This window comes from Cricetulus griseus, chromosome 3 (assembly GCF_003668045.3).
Source record: "Cricetulus griseus strain 17A/GY chromosome 3, alternate assembly CriGri-PICRH-1.0, whole genome shotgun sequence".
Taxonomy (NCBI): domain Eukaryota; kingdom Metazoa; phylum Chordata; class Mammalia; order Rodentia; family Cricetidae; genus Cricetulus; species Cricetulus griseus.
In genome coordinates this window covers 16,257,861-16,274,818 of record NC_048596.1, presented here as the reverse complement: position 1 = coordinate 16,274,818, position 16,958 = coordinate 16,257,861, and the positions used below count along the sequence as shown (strand labels likewise).

The 16,958-nt window shown below is 50.6% G+C and overlaps 1 long non-coding RNA gene across 1 annotated transcript; it reads right to left on the bottom strand.

The window, feature by feature from the left end:
* Positions 1-7,834: 7,834 nt before the first annotated feature.
* Positions 7,835-8,416, bottom strand: LOC118238479. Its single transcript, XR_004768914.1, has 2 exons — positions 8,100-8,416; positions 7,835-8,000 (listed from the first exon to the last, which is right to left on the bottom strand). It is a non-coding gene; the product is annotated as an uncharacterized LOC118238479 (long non-coding RNA).
* Positions 8,417-16,958: the final 8,542 nt, after the last annotated feature.

Below are 16,958 nucleotides of genomic sequence, written 5' to 3'. Positions count from 1 at the left end.
CTTTCTTTCTTTCTTTTTTTTTTCCGAGAAAGGGTTTCTCGAAACCCTTTGGCTTTGGAGGTTTTGGAGGACCCATGCCCCCAAAGCAAGTCACTTTCCACAGTTTCTTGCATCCCATCCTTGTCACAATCCCCTCCTCTCTCCAGGACTCTTCTCTGGAAGCTGACCTGGAGCTGGATTCCCAAATAAACAGTAACTAATTGGATTAGGAGCTGATAATACTGTTGACCTTTCTTAATGTCTGCTGGCTGTCTTTCCACCACACTGAGACTTAATTGTATGGGGTGGGGAGAAGGGTGGGGGACTTCCAGGAGTGAATCGTGACCCCTGTTAACCTCAGATAAAATGGGCTCAGCGTCTTCCCAACTGCCTGTCATCCCCCATGGAGCAGGAACACACACATGCTCCCAGTCGCATCAAATAATTACACAGATGATACACACATGCATAGGCATGCTTGCAGAGACTCAGGCTCCCAGAGGCACCCTGAATCCACACATGCGCACAGTGGAACCTGGATTGTGTGCATGCTTGCATAAGTCACTCAGATGATATAGATGCAAAAACTGCCTGTATGATAGACAAGTACATTCATATGCACAGAGCCACACATGTGTGAAATGCAAGCACAGAGGTTCATGTAGACAAATACAGCCCTAAAGATGACGTGGATGCACTATAATATGCAGATGAATGACCATGGATACACATGAAAGCAAAATACACTGAAACACACAATACTCCGTACACGATGCTGGGATAGATGAGTATACGAACGACACGACACTTGTGCATGGACATACATGCTTACCATGCACATACTTTGCACGTGGTGCCCACCAGAGCCCCGCCCCCCACCCCGTACATACAGGCAACTGGCCCCATCCCAAACTCAACTCTTTCACAATCTCTGCTGCTTCCGCTTTCTATTTGTTCCTGGGAATGTTCTAGGATCCTGACTTTATGGCTCAAGCTCTTGGAGTTCTCGTCCTGTGTCTGTGCATGAATGCCTCCATCTCCCGTTATCTTTGGGGCCCGTCTCTGTACTCATTTCTCTCATTCTGGCATACTGGCTGATAGGATAACAGACGGGCACGGGGAGAGAAATGAAAAGAGGAGGATTGGAGAAGGGATCCGGAGAAGGTGGAGAAGAGGGGCCGGGAACCAGGGGAGCGGCGAGGGGCGGGGAGCGCGGGCGGGGGAGGGGCGCCTGCCTGCGCACAGCAGATGTTGCAGAGCTGTTAATGTAAGTGGAGTTTCTGCAATGGTAATTAGGAGGGCCCTCATTACCCTGGCGGAGCCGGCTGAGAGCCGATAAAGCCGAGGGGGAGAAGGGCCGACATCAGGGTAATGGGGGAGTAGGGCCATTGAGGAACTGGAGCCGAGCCGGGGACTGCTCTGTGCGCAGCTGGAGCGGGGTGAGAGGGATGCGGAAGGGGGACGTGGGCCGGCCCAGAGCCCAGAGTGGGGCGGGACTGAGTGGCTTGGCCCTGGCTGCCAGTGCCGCTACACGAAAGAGGGCCTGCAAAAACCAGGAGTTGTGAGTTGGCCCTATCTGCCAGAGAGGCAGATTGAGGAAGGTTACCGCTGCCTTGAGGCCTAGTGTCTTAGGTCTCTGTGCCTACATTCACCCTGGCTGTGTGGACAGAGATAGGGTCAGAGGGCAGGTATGGAAGGGGCACCTTCTGCTTCTAGGAGGCCTGTCCATTGCAAAAGCACGCGGAACCGAGGCGCGAATTCTAGAACAGCCCACAGGAAAGTTAATGTCCGCGAGAAAGGCTCCAGAGTGCCAGGTTTGACTGCAGGGGACCAGCAGTCAAAGGTGGAACCATAATCCCTAATTCTTGCCTCTTTGGAGTTTGAGCACATCCTTCCCTTTCTTACTTAACAGTGCACCCTCCCCCCCCCTCCTTAACACACCACCCCTTAACATACATTAGAGAAGCACCCAAATTAATAAAACTGCTGCTGGCTGCCGGTCCATAGAGCCCTAAGCACCTTGCTTCCCTTTCTGGGGGGCCTCAGGGAACAAGGGATACTTGGAAGATACCCACCTGCAGCTGTGCTCCCCAGCCAGGCAGGGTCTCCCACCAGGAGGGTTCTGGAACCCATTCTTCTGTCTTACTGTCTACACCAGCTGGGTATTCTCAGATGAGCCCCAGAGCTTTCCCCACTGAAAACTGAGTGAGCTCTGTCTATACACTCAAATGAGAGCCATCTCTACCAGGCAAGATGTTTCCCTTAGCCTCCTGATCCTGCTGGGGCCAGGAGGCCAGAAATCTGCGAGCCAAACAGAGAAAGTGGAGCTGAGGGGGGTCTTCGCAGGCACCCTCCACCACCCCCTCCTATGCACCCCCACTACAGGTGCTCAAGGTCATTTGACCCCTGCCACTCAGGTTTCCTGACTTCTCAAGGATTGCCTAAGCCCTCCAACACAGAATGCACAGAGGGGCAGATTTTTCCTCCAGGGGAGAGGGGCAATCGAGCTTTTGCTGACCACAAAGGTACCAGTGTTTCCCACAAGACTGAAAGGACCTATCTGGTGTCTCTGAAGAGACCAAGGTTTGTAGGGAGGGAGCTCCAAAGCCTGGGAAGAGCCCCAGAGCCGTGTGGCAGAACAGGGGTTAATGGGGAGAGGCTGCAGGCTGGAGCAGGCGGTGGCTCCCCGCCTCCACCCCCCCAGAGTTGCTGACTCTTCTTTTTGTTCTGGCTGACAGCAAGCACCTGGTGTGCTCTTGCTACAATATTGCTCCTGCCTCCTCCCCCCCCAGGCCCCAGGCTCTCCTCTCCCCCTCCCTGCCTCAGGCAGCCTTCCACTCTGCCTCTTCTTTCCCCTGCCCCTCCTGCCTATGGCCTCCCAGGCGCCCCCACCCCAATCACCACAAGCACCAAGCCTGCGGTGTCAATAAACAGAACATATGCTGCATTAATGTGAAAATCGTGCCCTCCACACCATTCATCCCCTCAGCCTGCCTGCCTGCTGGGGGTGGGGGTAGGGGAGGAAAGGTCAAGTGGGAACCATTAACTACCCTCCTTTTTGGTCTGCTCCATCCCCCTACCCCACCACTGTACTACTGAAAAGGGAGGAGCTTTGGGGGCATGGACAAGGTTAGGTGAGGATTTCTGAGACATTCTCCAACTGCTCCCCCCAGTCTTTCATAGAGAAACATGTGAGCATGTCCAACCATCTGCAACTCCAAAGGGAGGCCAGGTGAGACCTGAGCCCCACTCCCCAGAGAGCCACACTGCTGATAGCAGAGAGGGTCACAAGGGTCCATTCTTTTGCCAAGCCAGGAGCCCCCCTCGACTTCTGGGAACTTGTGTCAGTTTGTCTATCCAGTTATAAAAGAGGAACTAGAAGTGCCTAGGTGGGCTTGGGCTTCAGGAAGCCCTTATGGAGAGAACCACATACTTCAGATGGCCAAGGAGGGAGTGGCCTGGCCTCAGTCTACACAACTAAATCACCAGTTCCAAGACAGCGGGGAACAATAAAGATAAAAATAATATAATAACAACAGCTAACATGTATTGAGGGCTTATTTATGTACCAAACATTGTGCTATGCACTTTACAGGCTTTATCTAATTTGTTCCCCCTAAGACCCCTATGGGGAAGTTACAACTGATAGCCCCATTTCACAGCTGAGGAAAACAGCTTAGTAGGGATATAGCTATGAACTATATGCTCACAGAATACTAGGCCCTGTGCTGAGACAAGGTCCATGACACTATGAGGTCTGCATCACTATTAGTGCCATCTTACAAAAGAGGAGAATGACACTGGGAGAGGCTTAGTAACTGGCCTCAAGTCACAGCAAACACTTAGAAGTTAGCCAGGAACCTGGGTCTGTCTGACGTCAAAACTGGTGCTCTTAGTCCCTCTACTCCCCCAACTCTTCTGTTTCTCTCTGCCTGCATCAGCAGGCAGTAGCCTCAGCACCACTGCCCTCCAATCTTCCTCATGCGAGGCTGCAAACACGGCGGGACAATGGAGAATGGATAGCCAGGGACTAGCCTTAGCCCAACTCCTCCCTTGCTCTATGCTCCCCCTTTGCTAAGACTGAGCTGTGCCCATCCAGCTTTGGTCCTTATTGTCATCCCTCCACCCTCTTGCCCAGCCCCGTTTGGAGGATTCACTGTGAACAGGCAAAGTGCCCCTTTAGGCTCCCAGAGCACAAAGCCATTGTGCTTGGCTCTGCAGCTCCTCACTTCTGAGACTCCAGTTGCTTTATTGATATTAACCTAACCCCCACCACTACTTCCCCACCCGCCCTGGCCCAGTCTGATGGGCAGAAATCTGCTGCCTGGGCACCACCCTGACCTCTCTTTTCCTCTTTCATTATCTACTCCCGGGCACCAGGGAGCCAGCACCAAAATTAAAACAATAACTAAGCCCGAAGTGGACCCAGCAGCCCCCACTTCCACCCCAAGGGAAGGGGGGAAAGGCCACAAAAACACCTGGAGAGGAGAATTGGTGGGGAGAATAATCAATGGAAATGGGAGGGGGTGACTGGATATCATGCCAGCACCCCACCTGTCTTAACCCTTTCTCTCCTGCACAGGAACTGGGCTCCCACCCCACCCCGGCCATGTTATCCCTCTCACTCAACATATATATATATATATATATATATATATATATATATATATCAGACTCAGGCATCAGCTTGCTACTCAGTACTTTAGGATTTGAGAAAAAGAAAAAAAAACAAATTTGAGACTGTAAGATCTCTAGCAACCCATATTTCATGGCTAAGATCCCTAAAAGACCCCAGTCCTGCCAAAGGAGGAAGTTCCTCTTTTGGAGAACTCTTGGAGGATTTTGTGACCCCTTAGGGATCCCCACTAAACTCTTGGAGGAAAAACGGCTTTATTCTCGTTCACAGCAACTCGAGAAGTAGGCAGTGGTGTTGTTCCTGAATTTCAGATGAAAAAAGTCAAATGACTTACCCATGCTTATGTCAGCTACTGAGTGACAGAGCCAGGATTCCAGTGCAAGCTAAGAGCTCTGTCTCTGGAGCCTATGACTTGGCCATTTTGCTGAGCAGTCTGCATTGATATCTCCAGAGTGTTGTGGAGCCTGGATGAACAAGGAGGTCTAATTCAGGGATACCCCAGCTCCTCATTTCCCAGGCTATAGAATAGGACCCCTGTGATCTGTCATCTCATTTCAGAATGGTGAGCCAGAAGGAAAGCAGGGAGAAGCAGGGCCAATTCTAGCGCTGGTAAGGCTAGCAGAGTGGTTGCTATAGCTAGGGTCAAGTGGTGAGTGGGGTGGGGTGGGGGAAAACTTGGCAAAAGTTTGTACCCTCTGGCTAAAGGCGTTTCCTCATGCAGCCCACCTGGATGTCTAGGGAACAGAGGCTCCAGCAGAGGGTGCCATAAGAGAGAGAGGAGTCAGTTTGTGGTACCAAACTGTCCTTCCTGTATGCTGAATTCTGCCTCACTATTCCGGCCTCAACCACCTTAGCTGACCTAGAAGGACGCTCTCTAACAACCCACACCAAACTTCCTCCTTCCTTCAGCGAGGCCCTTCCCTGTGGTCCTCCTTGTGCATTCCAGACCCGAGGGGGCTTCTAGTCAGCCTATCATATTGCCCCAGCAATGAACAAGTCCTTGTTCACCTTATTTCTGCTGACACAAGGATGGGACTTTTCAAAGGCATTGTGGGAGAGAGAGAGAGAGAGAGAGGAAGAAGAAGAAGAGCCAAACACGAACTGATCCTAAGGACTTTTACCTAAAATGTTCACACCAATTGTAAGAGGCAGGGACCCTTATTCTACAAATGGAGGAAAAGGGGCTCAAGCTGGTAAATGGTACAGCTGAGACTTGAATGCAAGTGGTGTACCCTTATGTAACACTACATTTTCCAAAGCAGAAAGGAAGACACACACACACACACACACACACACACACACACACACACACACACAGAGAGAGAGAGAGAGAGGGGGGGGGAGAAATATTAAAGCTTTTAAGTCCTTTGTTTTGAGACAGGATCTCTCTATATAGCCCTAGCTGTCCTGGAATTCAAGCTGGCCTTGAACTCAGAGCTCCACCTACCTCTGATGTGCTGGGATTAAAGGCCTGTACCACCAAGCCCAGTCTCAAATTCTTTATTGTGCACTAGGCTCTATACACTTAAATTCCCCACAGGCATTCTTGCCTATCGTTGCATTTCTATAGGGTATGGCAAAGTTGGATGTGCATAAATGATGCCAAAGGAATTCTAAAGCAGCCTGAGGCCTCAGAGAACTGCCTGCCATATCCCTGGCACAGAGATAGGATACTTCCCCTTATCTTAACCTTGGCTGGTGTGGGTTCTAGACTCTTTTTCTCCTATGTCTCCCTAGACCACATGAGAACCTGGGTTGTCTTCCATAGTTACCCTTAGAACCTCCGAATACCTACCTCCATTTCTCTCCAAAGACTAGTCAACGCCCATGAGGAGCCCTCAAGAGCCACTCCTCCTCTAGCTTGGGGCTCACTTGTGCCTGGCTGCCTGGCAGCATATGGCTAGGGCCAGGTCTGCCCTTCAGAAGCTCAGCTCCCACACCCTGGCCCCTCCTGAGTTCAAGCTGTCCTGAAAGACAGAAGCCCCTTTGCCTCCACCTGTCCCCAGCCCCAGCAGAGCTGGCATGAGTTAGCTGCCCCCTTAACACAAGCCCTCTGCAGCTCTTGTTCCTGACATGAGAGTTTCCTCTAAATCCCCATACTGCCTTCTGTGACCCACTTAGACTCCTAACTCCACGGACCTAAAATAGAAAGCACTCAACGCAAGCTTTTCACTTCCCGAGACTGCTGAATAAAGCTTGCCTCCTTAGAAAAGGAGGTGCTAACCAAAGCGATAGTCGCCCACCTATTTAAAATAGGTAGCCGCCATTCATTTGTCCAGCCCAACCCAACTGTTTTCCACTTTGCCCCAGCTGTATTAATTTGGATCTCTCTCTCTCTCTCTCTCTCTCTCTCTCTCTCTCTCTCTCTCTCTGTGTGTGTGTGTGTGTGTGTGTGTGTGTGTGTGTGTATGTGTGTATGTGTGTGTGTACTATATGCTCCCCTCTTTGGAGTTTGGGAAAACTCCAAAGTGACCGCTAGCCCAGGGCTCATCTGTAATCTAGGGCATTGATCTGGTTCCATTGATAGCTGATTGTTTTCACACGTGACTCGGTTGCATTCCTCTAATCTCCACCCTTCTGCACGGTTTGCATGACAAGCAGCAGTGGCCTCAGTGGAGAGAGGTCGCTCACCTCTGACCAGGATATAATTGGAAAAAGAAGGTCATTGCCGCCTTTGCTTCTGGGGCAGATCAGCTTCGTTCCATTTGTGTCAGGAGCTGCCCCAGCACATATTCTCAATGACATGGAGACAATGGCTGTGCCCCACGATACAGCCCACAGAGATGGGCTCAATGCGACACAAACATACCACAGGGCCACACTCACTCTCATCAGGGCAGGCATGTACACTGTCACACACACACAATAGGCACTCTCAATAAACACGGATGACACCGATGACACACAGGACAATGGGTACCCAGTGATATCAGACACAGAGGATACACAAAGAAATGCATAAGCAATGCTTATCCAATGACAGACACCCCACATTTACACATTGTGACATATGGGCATATTCACAAGGGCAAATACCTAGAGCTGAGCTACCACATCCATCGTGAAACAAACAAACAAACAAAAAGCAAAAAACCCAACACATCAGTAATGGTACTACCCACTTGGGAATGTATCAGAATTAAAGTGGGGAGCTCTAATAAAGTACATGTTTCCAGAAACCCCTGCTGCCACATACATAGCCCTGACAGTGAAGGTATATGAAGGTATATAAATTTATTTGTGATAAAGGAAACTTCATCAAGCAATTCTGATAGGACACTGAAGTGCTGCGACCATTAGGCTCTCCTCTTCTGAATGGTACAGTTCGTTGGCAGGGATGTTGGGCTGTTTTTTTTTCTCAGTCCAGGAAGGGACAGGCTCCAAGCTGGGAAAAAGGAGGAAGGTGATAGATATATTAGTGACTAGGAGATTATGTGGTCAGATAATTTCCAGGAACTGAAGGAGCTAAAACTGGACTTCACACCATTGATCCTTTTAGCATCCTTGGCTGGGCTAGTTAGCGCCTTACACATCAGGGTGAAGGACCCCTCACGTCGGGACATTTCCAAGATTCCATACACCACTCTCCGGATGTAAAGGCCCAAATGCCATACCCAGGCCGAGATGACAGTAACCATTGGCAAGCCCTAGGCTCTGTGACACAGTCTCTGGGCACTAAACTGCTCCAGAAACCTAGGGAAACCAGTTCAATAGTAGCGAAAGACAAAGGTTCCTTCTGTTCCTGGGCAGAGGCGCCATCCTATTCCCACCCCGGCCGGCCGCACCCTAGGGCCTCCGGGAGAGGGCAGAGGGCGGGGAGCAGGCGTTGGAGGAGACAGGTCACAGCCTCGGCTAGGAATCGCGGAGATTCCCTTGGCGACCGACAGGGTCGCGCCGCCCCCTGGTGGTTCCACAGCACAGTTGAGGTCAGGGAAGCCAGCGGCTATGGTGTCGCGCAGCACGGGGATAGGCTCCCTCTTCCTTGCATCCTGGGGTCGAAGGATGTCGAAGCGATGCCCCCGAGAGGGCCGCCTGTACCGTCCTTCTCTTTGATTCTCCCTCTGCCCCCCTTTTCCTCTCCCCTTCCTTTCCTCTCCATCTCCACTCTTCCTGCCTTCCTCCGCCCCTCCCTCCCCGCCGTCCTTCGCGCACCCCTCCCGCCCCCGCCGGGCAGCGCCTCGGTGCGCCAGCTTGGCAGTTAGCCCATTAGATCTCGTACTATTGATCCGCTTCTGAGCCGAAGCTGACAGTGCCCCCCTTCCCAATCTCCCCGTCCCCATTCCCCGCGGCCCCCTCCCTCCCCTCCCTTCCATCTCCAGGCTGTCCTGGCCTGCGATCACCCCCCCACACACACACACACACCTCCCACCCCCCACCCCCCAGCCCTCAGCGGGCTGTGCCTCACGAAGGACAGGAACAAATGTAATTAAAGCGACCTGCGAGGGGAGTGCGTCCTAGCAAGCCCGCGCGAGCAGGGGTCCCAGCGGCCCGCGCGGGGCCCGCCACCTCCTTTCCTCCCGGTCCCTTCCTCGCCCCCCCGGCCCCCCGGAGCGGGAGCATTTGGGTTGAGCCGCGCCTGTCCTATAAATCCACATATAATTCTCGCCTTTCCTGTTCAGCTAAGGAAAATAAACGTGTAAGGCTGTTTCTGGGAGCCCAGCTCGGGGACCGCTCTAAATTCTCCTCTTATTGAGTCGAGGCTGGAAATCATTCAACTCGGCGGCGCGCTCCAGATCCCCCCCACGCCCCTCCCGGGTCGCTGGGGTCCGGGCCCGCGCCTGCCGCGCACACGCACGCGCGCACACGGAAGGCAGGCGCTGGGTATATAAATATCTCCAGCTCTCCCCATAGCCGGGCAGATTTATTCCGCTGCCAAGCCTGCAGAAAATTGACTTGTTCATGGAGGCGGCTATTGACACATCACCGGGGGGAGGGTTAGGGGAGAAAGCAGTGGAGCCGGCGCCCCTCCATTATACGTTAATGTAATCAGCAGTGTGCGAAATGACTGCGCGGAAAATAGCATCACTGACATTTATATTAGAGGATATTGATGGCAGGAGCTGTGACCGCATCACTCTGCCTCCCGTTTCCACGGATTGACACAGGAGCCTCTTGTTGGCTCCATCCACGCTTGCTTCCCCTCCCCCTCTCCCCCTTCCCACCCTCTCTCCACCCACTCTGTGTCTCTCCAGCTCTCCCCCTCTCCTCGTCTTACCCCCACCCTGCCTGTTCTCTCTTCTGACCATTCATTTTCCAAATAATTCTAGTACCTACTGGGTGCCTCTCTCAAGGGTCTCTCCCATGAGTCTGCCTAGGTTTATCCCTCTCTTCCCCCTCTACGCTTTTGCCCTCCTTCTCCTGCCTTCCCAGCTCCTCCTCCCCTCCCCCCTGCCTTGGCTCGATGGCTGGACCGCTGCTGTCACAGCAGATAGATAATTGAAAAATGGGCCTCACCTTTGCAGCCCGCAGGAGTGGTTCAGGCGGTAACCGCCGGGGTTACCTACTCCATCTCAGGCCCCGGCTCCAAAAGGGATTCTAAGGAAATTGGATTTTACATGGATGTTTTATTCGGGCAGAGGCTTTAGTGTATATAAATACAGGCGAGGAGGCCTTGGCGGGAGGGATAAGTGAGGCCAGGCATCTAATCTACCTGCACCACCCCCAGGTTCAGAGGAGGCAGGCAGGCCTTGTGCTCTGCTCTGGGTCCCAGACCTGAACATTCTTGCCAGGCCCCTCATCATCTGGGACAGAAAGAGGTTAATCCTCTCTACAGCTCTTCCAAAGCTGTCTTGGGAATACAAGTGTCTTTGTCAGGACTTGGCAAGACGGAATACTGAGAAGAGAGGAAGGAAAAAGACTGGAGAAGCTTGAGGGCTGACTCCCTCAGGAAATACATATGGAAACTTTACCTCTGAGTATTGTGTTGGGGTGCCAGAGTAAATGGGTTAGGCTGTTGCCTTCTGTCTGCTTAGAGAATGACACTGTGGGAGCTCAGGTTAGAGAAAAAAGAAAGAAACAGTGGGGAAAGTGGTGTTGAGATGGGAACTTGAAAGAAGGGAGGAAACTGTTAACCTCTCTCCAGTCTTACCTTCCGACCCCAGTAGCAGAATGTCTGAGAATGCTTAGTTACACAAAGTCACTGTATCTGTGGGCTAGTTCACACCCAAGGTGAGAGTCTCTGCAAGGCTAAACTGATGGATCATCAAGGTCCCTAGCATACAGTGGGAAGAGGGTCCCCGCGTGGAGAGTGTGTTGAAGGAGGCTGAAATGGAAGGCATGAGGGCGGTGGAGACACCAGAAGAACCCCAATGTAAAGGGAAGAAATTCACCTTGGCTTACAGTTTTGGACAGTCCAGTTCGTGATCAATTAGGTCTTTTGTTTTGAGCCCATAGCAGTACAGGAAACTACAGCAGGCATCTGTGGAAAAGCAAAACCACTTATGTCATAGTTGGGAAGCAAGAAGAAATGAGGACCTGGAGGTAAAATGCTTGTCCAGATTATGGAAGGCTCTGGGTGCAAGTCCAAGCAAAAAGGAAGAAAGAATGGAACAAAGAGGATGGGGGATGAGAAGGAGGAAGAACAAGAGGAGGAGATGGAGAAAAAAAGAAAAAGCAATCTCCCTTGGAGTCAAGGACCCCCAAGTCCACTGGCTCCTGGGGCTAAATCTTTAATACATCAGCCTTCCGGGGCTCTTGAGATATAATCTATAGTGGGAAGGTAGGACTAGGACGAAGTAGAAGTCTGGGGGAGGGGTGTTTAGACCCAAGAGTCTTCAGCAGCTGAAGGACCCCTTCCAGTCATGGGGGGGCTTCCCCCCAATGGGTCTGTGTAGCTGTAGGTCAGTGCTGTTCCTTAGGAGAAGATAGTTTGGTTTGAGCTCTTGGCCGAAGGACTGGAATTGCGTGGTGGGTCCTGATGCAGACTGCTCACTGAAGGATCCCCTCTGAGCACAGGACAGACAACAGCTGCCTTATCGTAGCCACACCACTGAAAACTGGACCAATCTGCCCCCCCTTCAGAGCAACACCCAAGAGCCCACTGTTCTCTGCCACATCCTTGTGCTGTTACATCATCGGCTTTGGGGCAGGACAGGTGCAGGATGGATCATAGCCATCCTCCCAGCTGCTCCCACACATCCCAGGCACTCCCAGATGGCATTCTGGAAACTCCAGTCCAGCTGTAGGATGGGAGGAGTCTGGGGTAACTAGACTCCTTCTCTGAACTCTTCCCCACCTGTCAGCATCTTCCCTCTTCTCTAAAGACTACATCCATCTGACAACTCAGCAGAAAGGAGTTTCTTCCCAGCTCTCCGGAGCGAGGCCTTTCTCCTTGCCTTCATTACTTGTACCTCGCTCTAGCCTCTGCCCTCAGAGAACCACGTTGAAGTGTTCTCACCCTCCAGCCCCCCACACCACACGGTACTTATTTTCTCTTCCTCTGACGCATTTGACATATGGACTCTGAGAGTCTGGCTTTGCTTCTAATTTAGGAGGCTGCTATGGGATGAATGTATGTGCCCCTCCAAAATCCTTGTTGAAACTTAACCTTCATTGCAGTGGTATTAAGAGATGCCTGTAAGGCATGTGACTATGTCATGAGGACTTAATGGAGTTAATGTCCTTTTAAAAGGGCTTGGGGAAGCCTATTTGTCCCTCTCTCCACCTACCATAAGAGGGTGCAGCAAGAAGTATCATCTATGAAGCAGAAAGAGAGCCTTCACCAGACCCCAAGTCTTCTGGCTACTTGATCCTGGACTTTGCTATCCTCCAAAAGTGTGGGGAATACTCTTCAGTTATTTATATTTTGTTGTAGCAGCAGGAACAGACTAAGATCTCTCAAGCAGCCAGGTGCAGAGAGCATAGGTGTATGTGTGTGATGATTGTGTGCACACGTGTGCACATGGGGGTCCTGCACATCTAGGACACAGGGGATGTCATTATAAAGCAGTTTTGGTTCTGCCCTGCCATCCAAAATAGGAAACTGAGGTTGGAACTGTAACTTAGTTCATAGAGAGTTTGGCTAGCATACATGAAGACCTGGGGTGGATACTAGCACCACACGTGCATATTTGTTGATCTCGGGAAGGCAGGAGGAACAGAATTTCAAGGTTATCCTTGGGTGTATACTGATTTTGAGGCTGGCCCAGACTACATGAAATCCTGTGCCCAAATAAACAAATTAAGAACTTGACATTTTGGGAGAGAAAGAGTAGTCAGAGAGGTGGCTTCCCACAGTGGAAGGATGCCTCCCACTCCTCCAGGCCTTATGAAGACAAACTTCCAGGATGTCATTCAGGATCATCTGCCCAGTAAGCCATTGGATGATTTGGGGAATAGGTGCTGGAAGGAACTGGAAGCAGAGCCACATAAAGTCAGCCATTGCTTCTCTGTTTCCTTTGCCTGCGTGAGAGGCTGGCTGGAGACCTGGTTCAAAGAAGAAGGGACCTACAAAGGCAGCCAGCGTGTTTCTGGGGGTGAAGGAAAGTTGCCAGGAACTGGAAGGTTGAAGGTCCGGATGAAGATCCAAGCTTTAGAGAGGGGTACTCCCCACTTCAGCATCAAGGCTGTTATTGGCTGTTTTGCTGTGATTGGCACCTAGCCTCTCTGTGCTTTCAGTTTCTTCACCTGGAAAGAGAAAACAGCACAGGCCAGTTCTAATGTCTATAGTATGTTTACAGAGCTAGACTATTTCAGGACTGAATATTCAGACTTCCAAAATGGGTAAAGAGAGTTAATTGTGGTACTGAAATTCAGTAGGGCCTGAAATCCCTCCAGGGATGCTTGGAGTCTAAGAACTGCTGTGACCAGGACAAGCACACAGCAGTAAATCAGCCCAGCTGTGGGACTGCAGGAAGGCAGGATAGATCCAGCAAGCAAAGCCACCTAAATTGTCTATGCCCCAGGATCCAGCTTGCAAAGCCCAGGATGATGGGAAGAAACTCCAACTAGCAAGGGAGCTGCCAGTCAATCCCAGTGATGGGAAATCTGTGCACGGGCAAGGGAGATGGGATAGAAGGAGTGGTTCTTTGCTTCCTTTTTTCTAGTTTCTTAGTAAGTTGCCTTATTGAAAGCATTAGCATCATTTCAGCTGTTAGGGTGGAGGTGAGATCAGGGCACCCCTGGTGGCAGAGTTGTGGTTAGCAGAAGCAACACTTGTTCTGGGACTGGAGACAGGTGGAAGGAGCCAGTGGGGGGAGGGGGGCAGTGAGAGTAATGGAGACACCCCTCCCCCATCTTAACTTGGCAAGATGAAGCAGAACAAGCCAGTAGGGAGACTTGGAGCAGAAAATCACCTTGGATGATACTCCCCAGAGGGAAAACACTAGAAGCCCAGAGCATGGGCAGCCGGAAGCCAGCGCTCAGGGGAAGGGAGGTGAGAGAGGCGAGGTGAAGGTGAAGGATATCCTTTTCCTCGGATGTGCCTTGGCCCCTGACCAAGCAAAGAGGGGCAGATTTTCTGTCTTGTCCCAAGCCCCTGCATCTGCCACCTTGTTTACCTCATGTCTATTTATAGTCACAGGCTCCAAGCCTGGTATGGGACTCTGCGATTTATACGACTATAAACTTCCAAAGGGCACTGAGAGCTGGCAGGGCAAGGATAGAGACAGAGGCAGGTCTCCCACAGTCAAAATGCCTACCCTCCCACCTACACTGACCTTAAATGATACCAAAGGACAAGTGATTATAAGACCAGGCCCAGACAGCTCAGCCACTCGGGAAGCCACAGTTACTGCTCTGATTCTTTGTACCCTGAGTTCAGGATTCGAGTGAACCAAAGGGGCTTTCCATTAGTCTGATCTCTTCACACACATTGTTGGGAGCAGGTCGGGAACTTTCAGTGTGGCACAATGGGTTTTGTCAAAAAGTGACTGAATTCAAATGACTCTAGACATTTGAGGAATGTAGAAATGGCGACCTGCAGTCCAGGTTCCACCACTCACTATACTGAGGGCTATACTGAGCCTGTCCCACCCTTCACTGCCCTGGGAAAGCTGCCCTTGCCTCTAGATGGCCACTCTAGCAAGAGAGCTGGGGAGAGAGGGCCCCCACCCCTCACCACAGGCAAGGATGAACCTACCCTGAGGGCATGCATGTAGGGGAGCTGCCTCCACCCTTACGCCAGAGGCAGGCGGCCCCAGTGGTTCATCTGACCTGACTGGCTAACACCCAGGCCCACAGCTGGGCTTTGGTTGACCCACCCTAGCATCTATCCCATCTAGATCCTGCTGGAGCTCCTGAAGGGCCTGGTCCTGCGGGAGGATACCTGCAAGATCTCCAAGACACAAGATACCCCCAGAGGAGCTTCGGTGAGGATCCAGTGAGGATGGTCTACCAAAAACCAGAGGCCTTGAACCAGACCAATGACTCACTGCAATGGACAGTTGCCAGTCAAGCTGATGGGACAAGGGGGTATGCTATATGACACACCGAAGCCTCCAATGCCATCTGGACGGATAAGAGGTGATGGAAAGGCAGGAGAGTTGGAAAAGCAGAGATTTTTCTGTTGCAGGCAAGTTTTGGTTTATTGGGTTTTTTGTTGTTGTTTTTGCTTTTGTTTGCTTGCTCACTTACTTTGTTTTGTTTTCTTTTGTGGGGAGATGGGGGACCAGGAGGTGAACAGAATTGGGGTGCATGATGTGAAACCCCCAAAGATTCAATAAAGAAGTAATAAAATAAAATAAAATAAAATAAAAGAGAGCACACACTGTACTTGTAAAGGACATGAGTTCAGTTCCCAGGGTCCACATAGGGTAACTTACTACTGCTGCCTCTAACTCCAGTTTCAGGAAGATCAGATGCCTCTGACCTCTGTGGCATCCTGTGTGTGTGTGTGTGTGTGTGTGTGTGTGTGTGTGTGTGTATGTGCAAGCAAATAATTTTTAGAAAAATTAATCTAAGCATTTTGGAGGCAGATATTTGTGAGTTCAAGGACCGCCTGGTTACATGGCAAGTTTCAGGCCAACTAGGGCTGCAATGTGAGATTCTGTCTCAAAATAAATAAACTGGGTAGTGGTTTAATCTCAGCACTTGAGAAGCAGAGGCATAGGCAGAGGCAGGTGGATATCTGAGTTTGAGGTCAGCCTGGTCTACAGAGTGAGTTTCAGGACAGCCAGAGCTACACAGAGAAACCCTGTCTCAAGAAATAAAATAAAATAAAATAAAATAAATCTTATAAAAGAGCATGCTTCATAATTGGATCAGAATGGCCAGCTAAGTAAGTATGAACACAAGGAGAAAGGTACAGGATGACTTTCTCCTTGACCGGGTTGCTAGTTTCCCGTATACCAGGATTGCTGGACCAAATCTAAGGATTTGGGCATGGAGCAGTATGCTCCTAGCACCCACAAGACTCCTTGCCATTTCCAGTCTATTTCTTCCCACCACAATCTTGGATTTAAGGACCCTCAAAGATGCACTAAATTCAGTAGAAGTGAGCAGAGTTGAGGTCAGAGGTCACTCAGCTAGGATAAATTCTTTAGCAGGATAAAGAGCAGAGGACCCTAGAGGATGAGCTACAGGTTAGTGTTCATTCCTACCTGGAATTGGGAGTAATTTTGGCCTGACAGGGATTAACCATAGGCAAAGGCTTTGGGAAAGGTGGAGGTTGAGTCTTAGGTCCCCTTTTCTCCTTTTGCTCTCTAATGCATCCCTGGGGAATGAGCATGCTATTCAGTCGGGGTAATGTCCTTTCCCTCCCTGAGGAGGAAAGGTAGGGAATAGAGAAGGCTCCTGAATCCAAAGCCCCTTTGCTCATTTGCTAGCTTACTTTGTTGTGTTTTTGTTTGTTTGTTTTTGTTTTTTTTCTGTTTTTTTGTTGTTTGTTTTGTTTGATATGGTGTTTCTCTGTGTAACAGCTTTGGTAGTCCTGGAACTCACTTTGTAGACCATACTGGCCTTGAACTCACAGAGATCCACCTGCCCCTGCCTTCTGAGTGCTGGGTTTAAAGGTATGCACCATCACTACTGGGCTAAAAATATGTGGGTTTTTTCCCCTCTTATTTCTTTTCTTTTTTTCCTTTCTTCTTTCTTTCTTTTTTTTTTTTTGCGGGGGTGGGGGAGTGTGGGATGGTTGTTCTGCAACTCACTACATAGACCAGGCTGGCCTTGAACTCACAGAGATCTGCCTGTGCCTGCCTCCTGAATGCTGGGATTAAAGGCATGAACCATCATGCCTAGCTGCTAACTCACTTTTTATCTATTGCCTTCTCTAGAGTGCAGGTTTCGGGGGGTGGGGGAGTGGGGGGCATCAGAAAGAATTGGTTAGGTGTGAAGATGGTGTCTGAAATGGTTAATTTTCTGTATCAATTTGGTCAATAATGATAAAATGTTATTTCTGGATGTG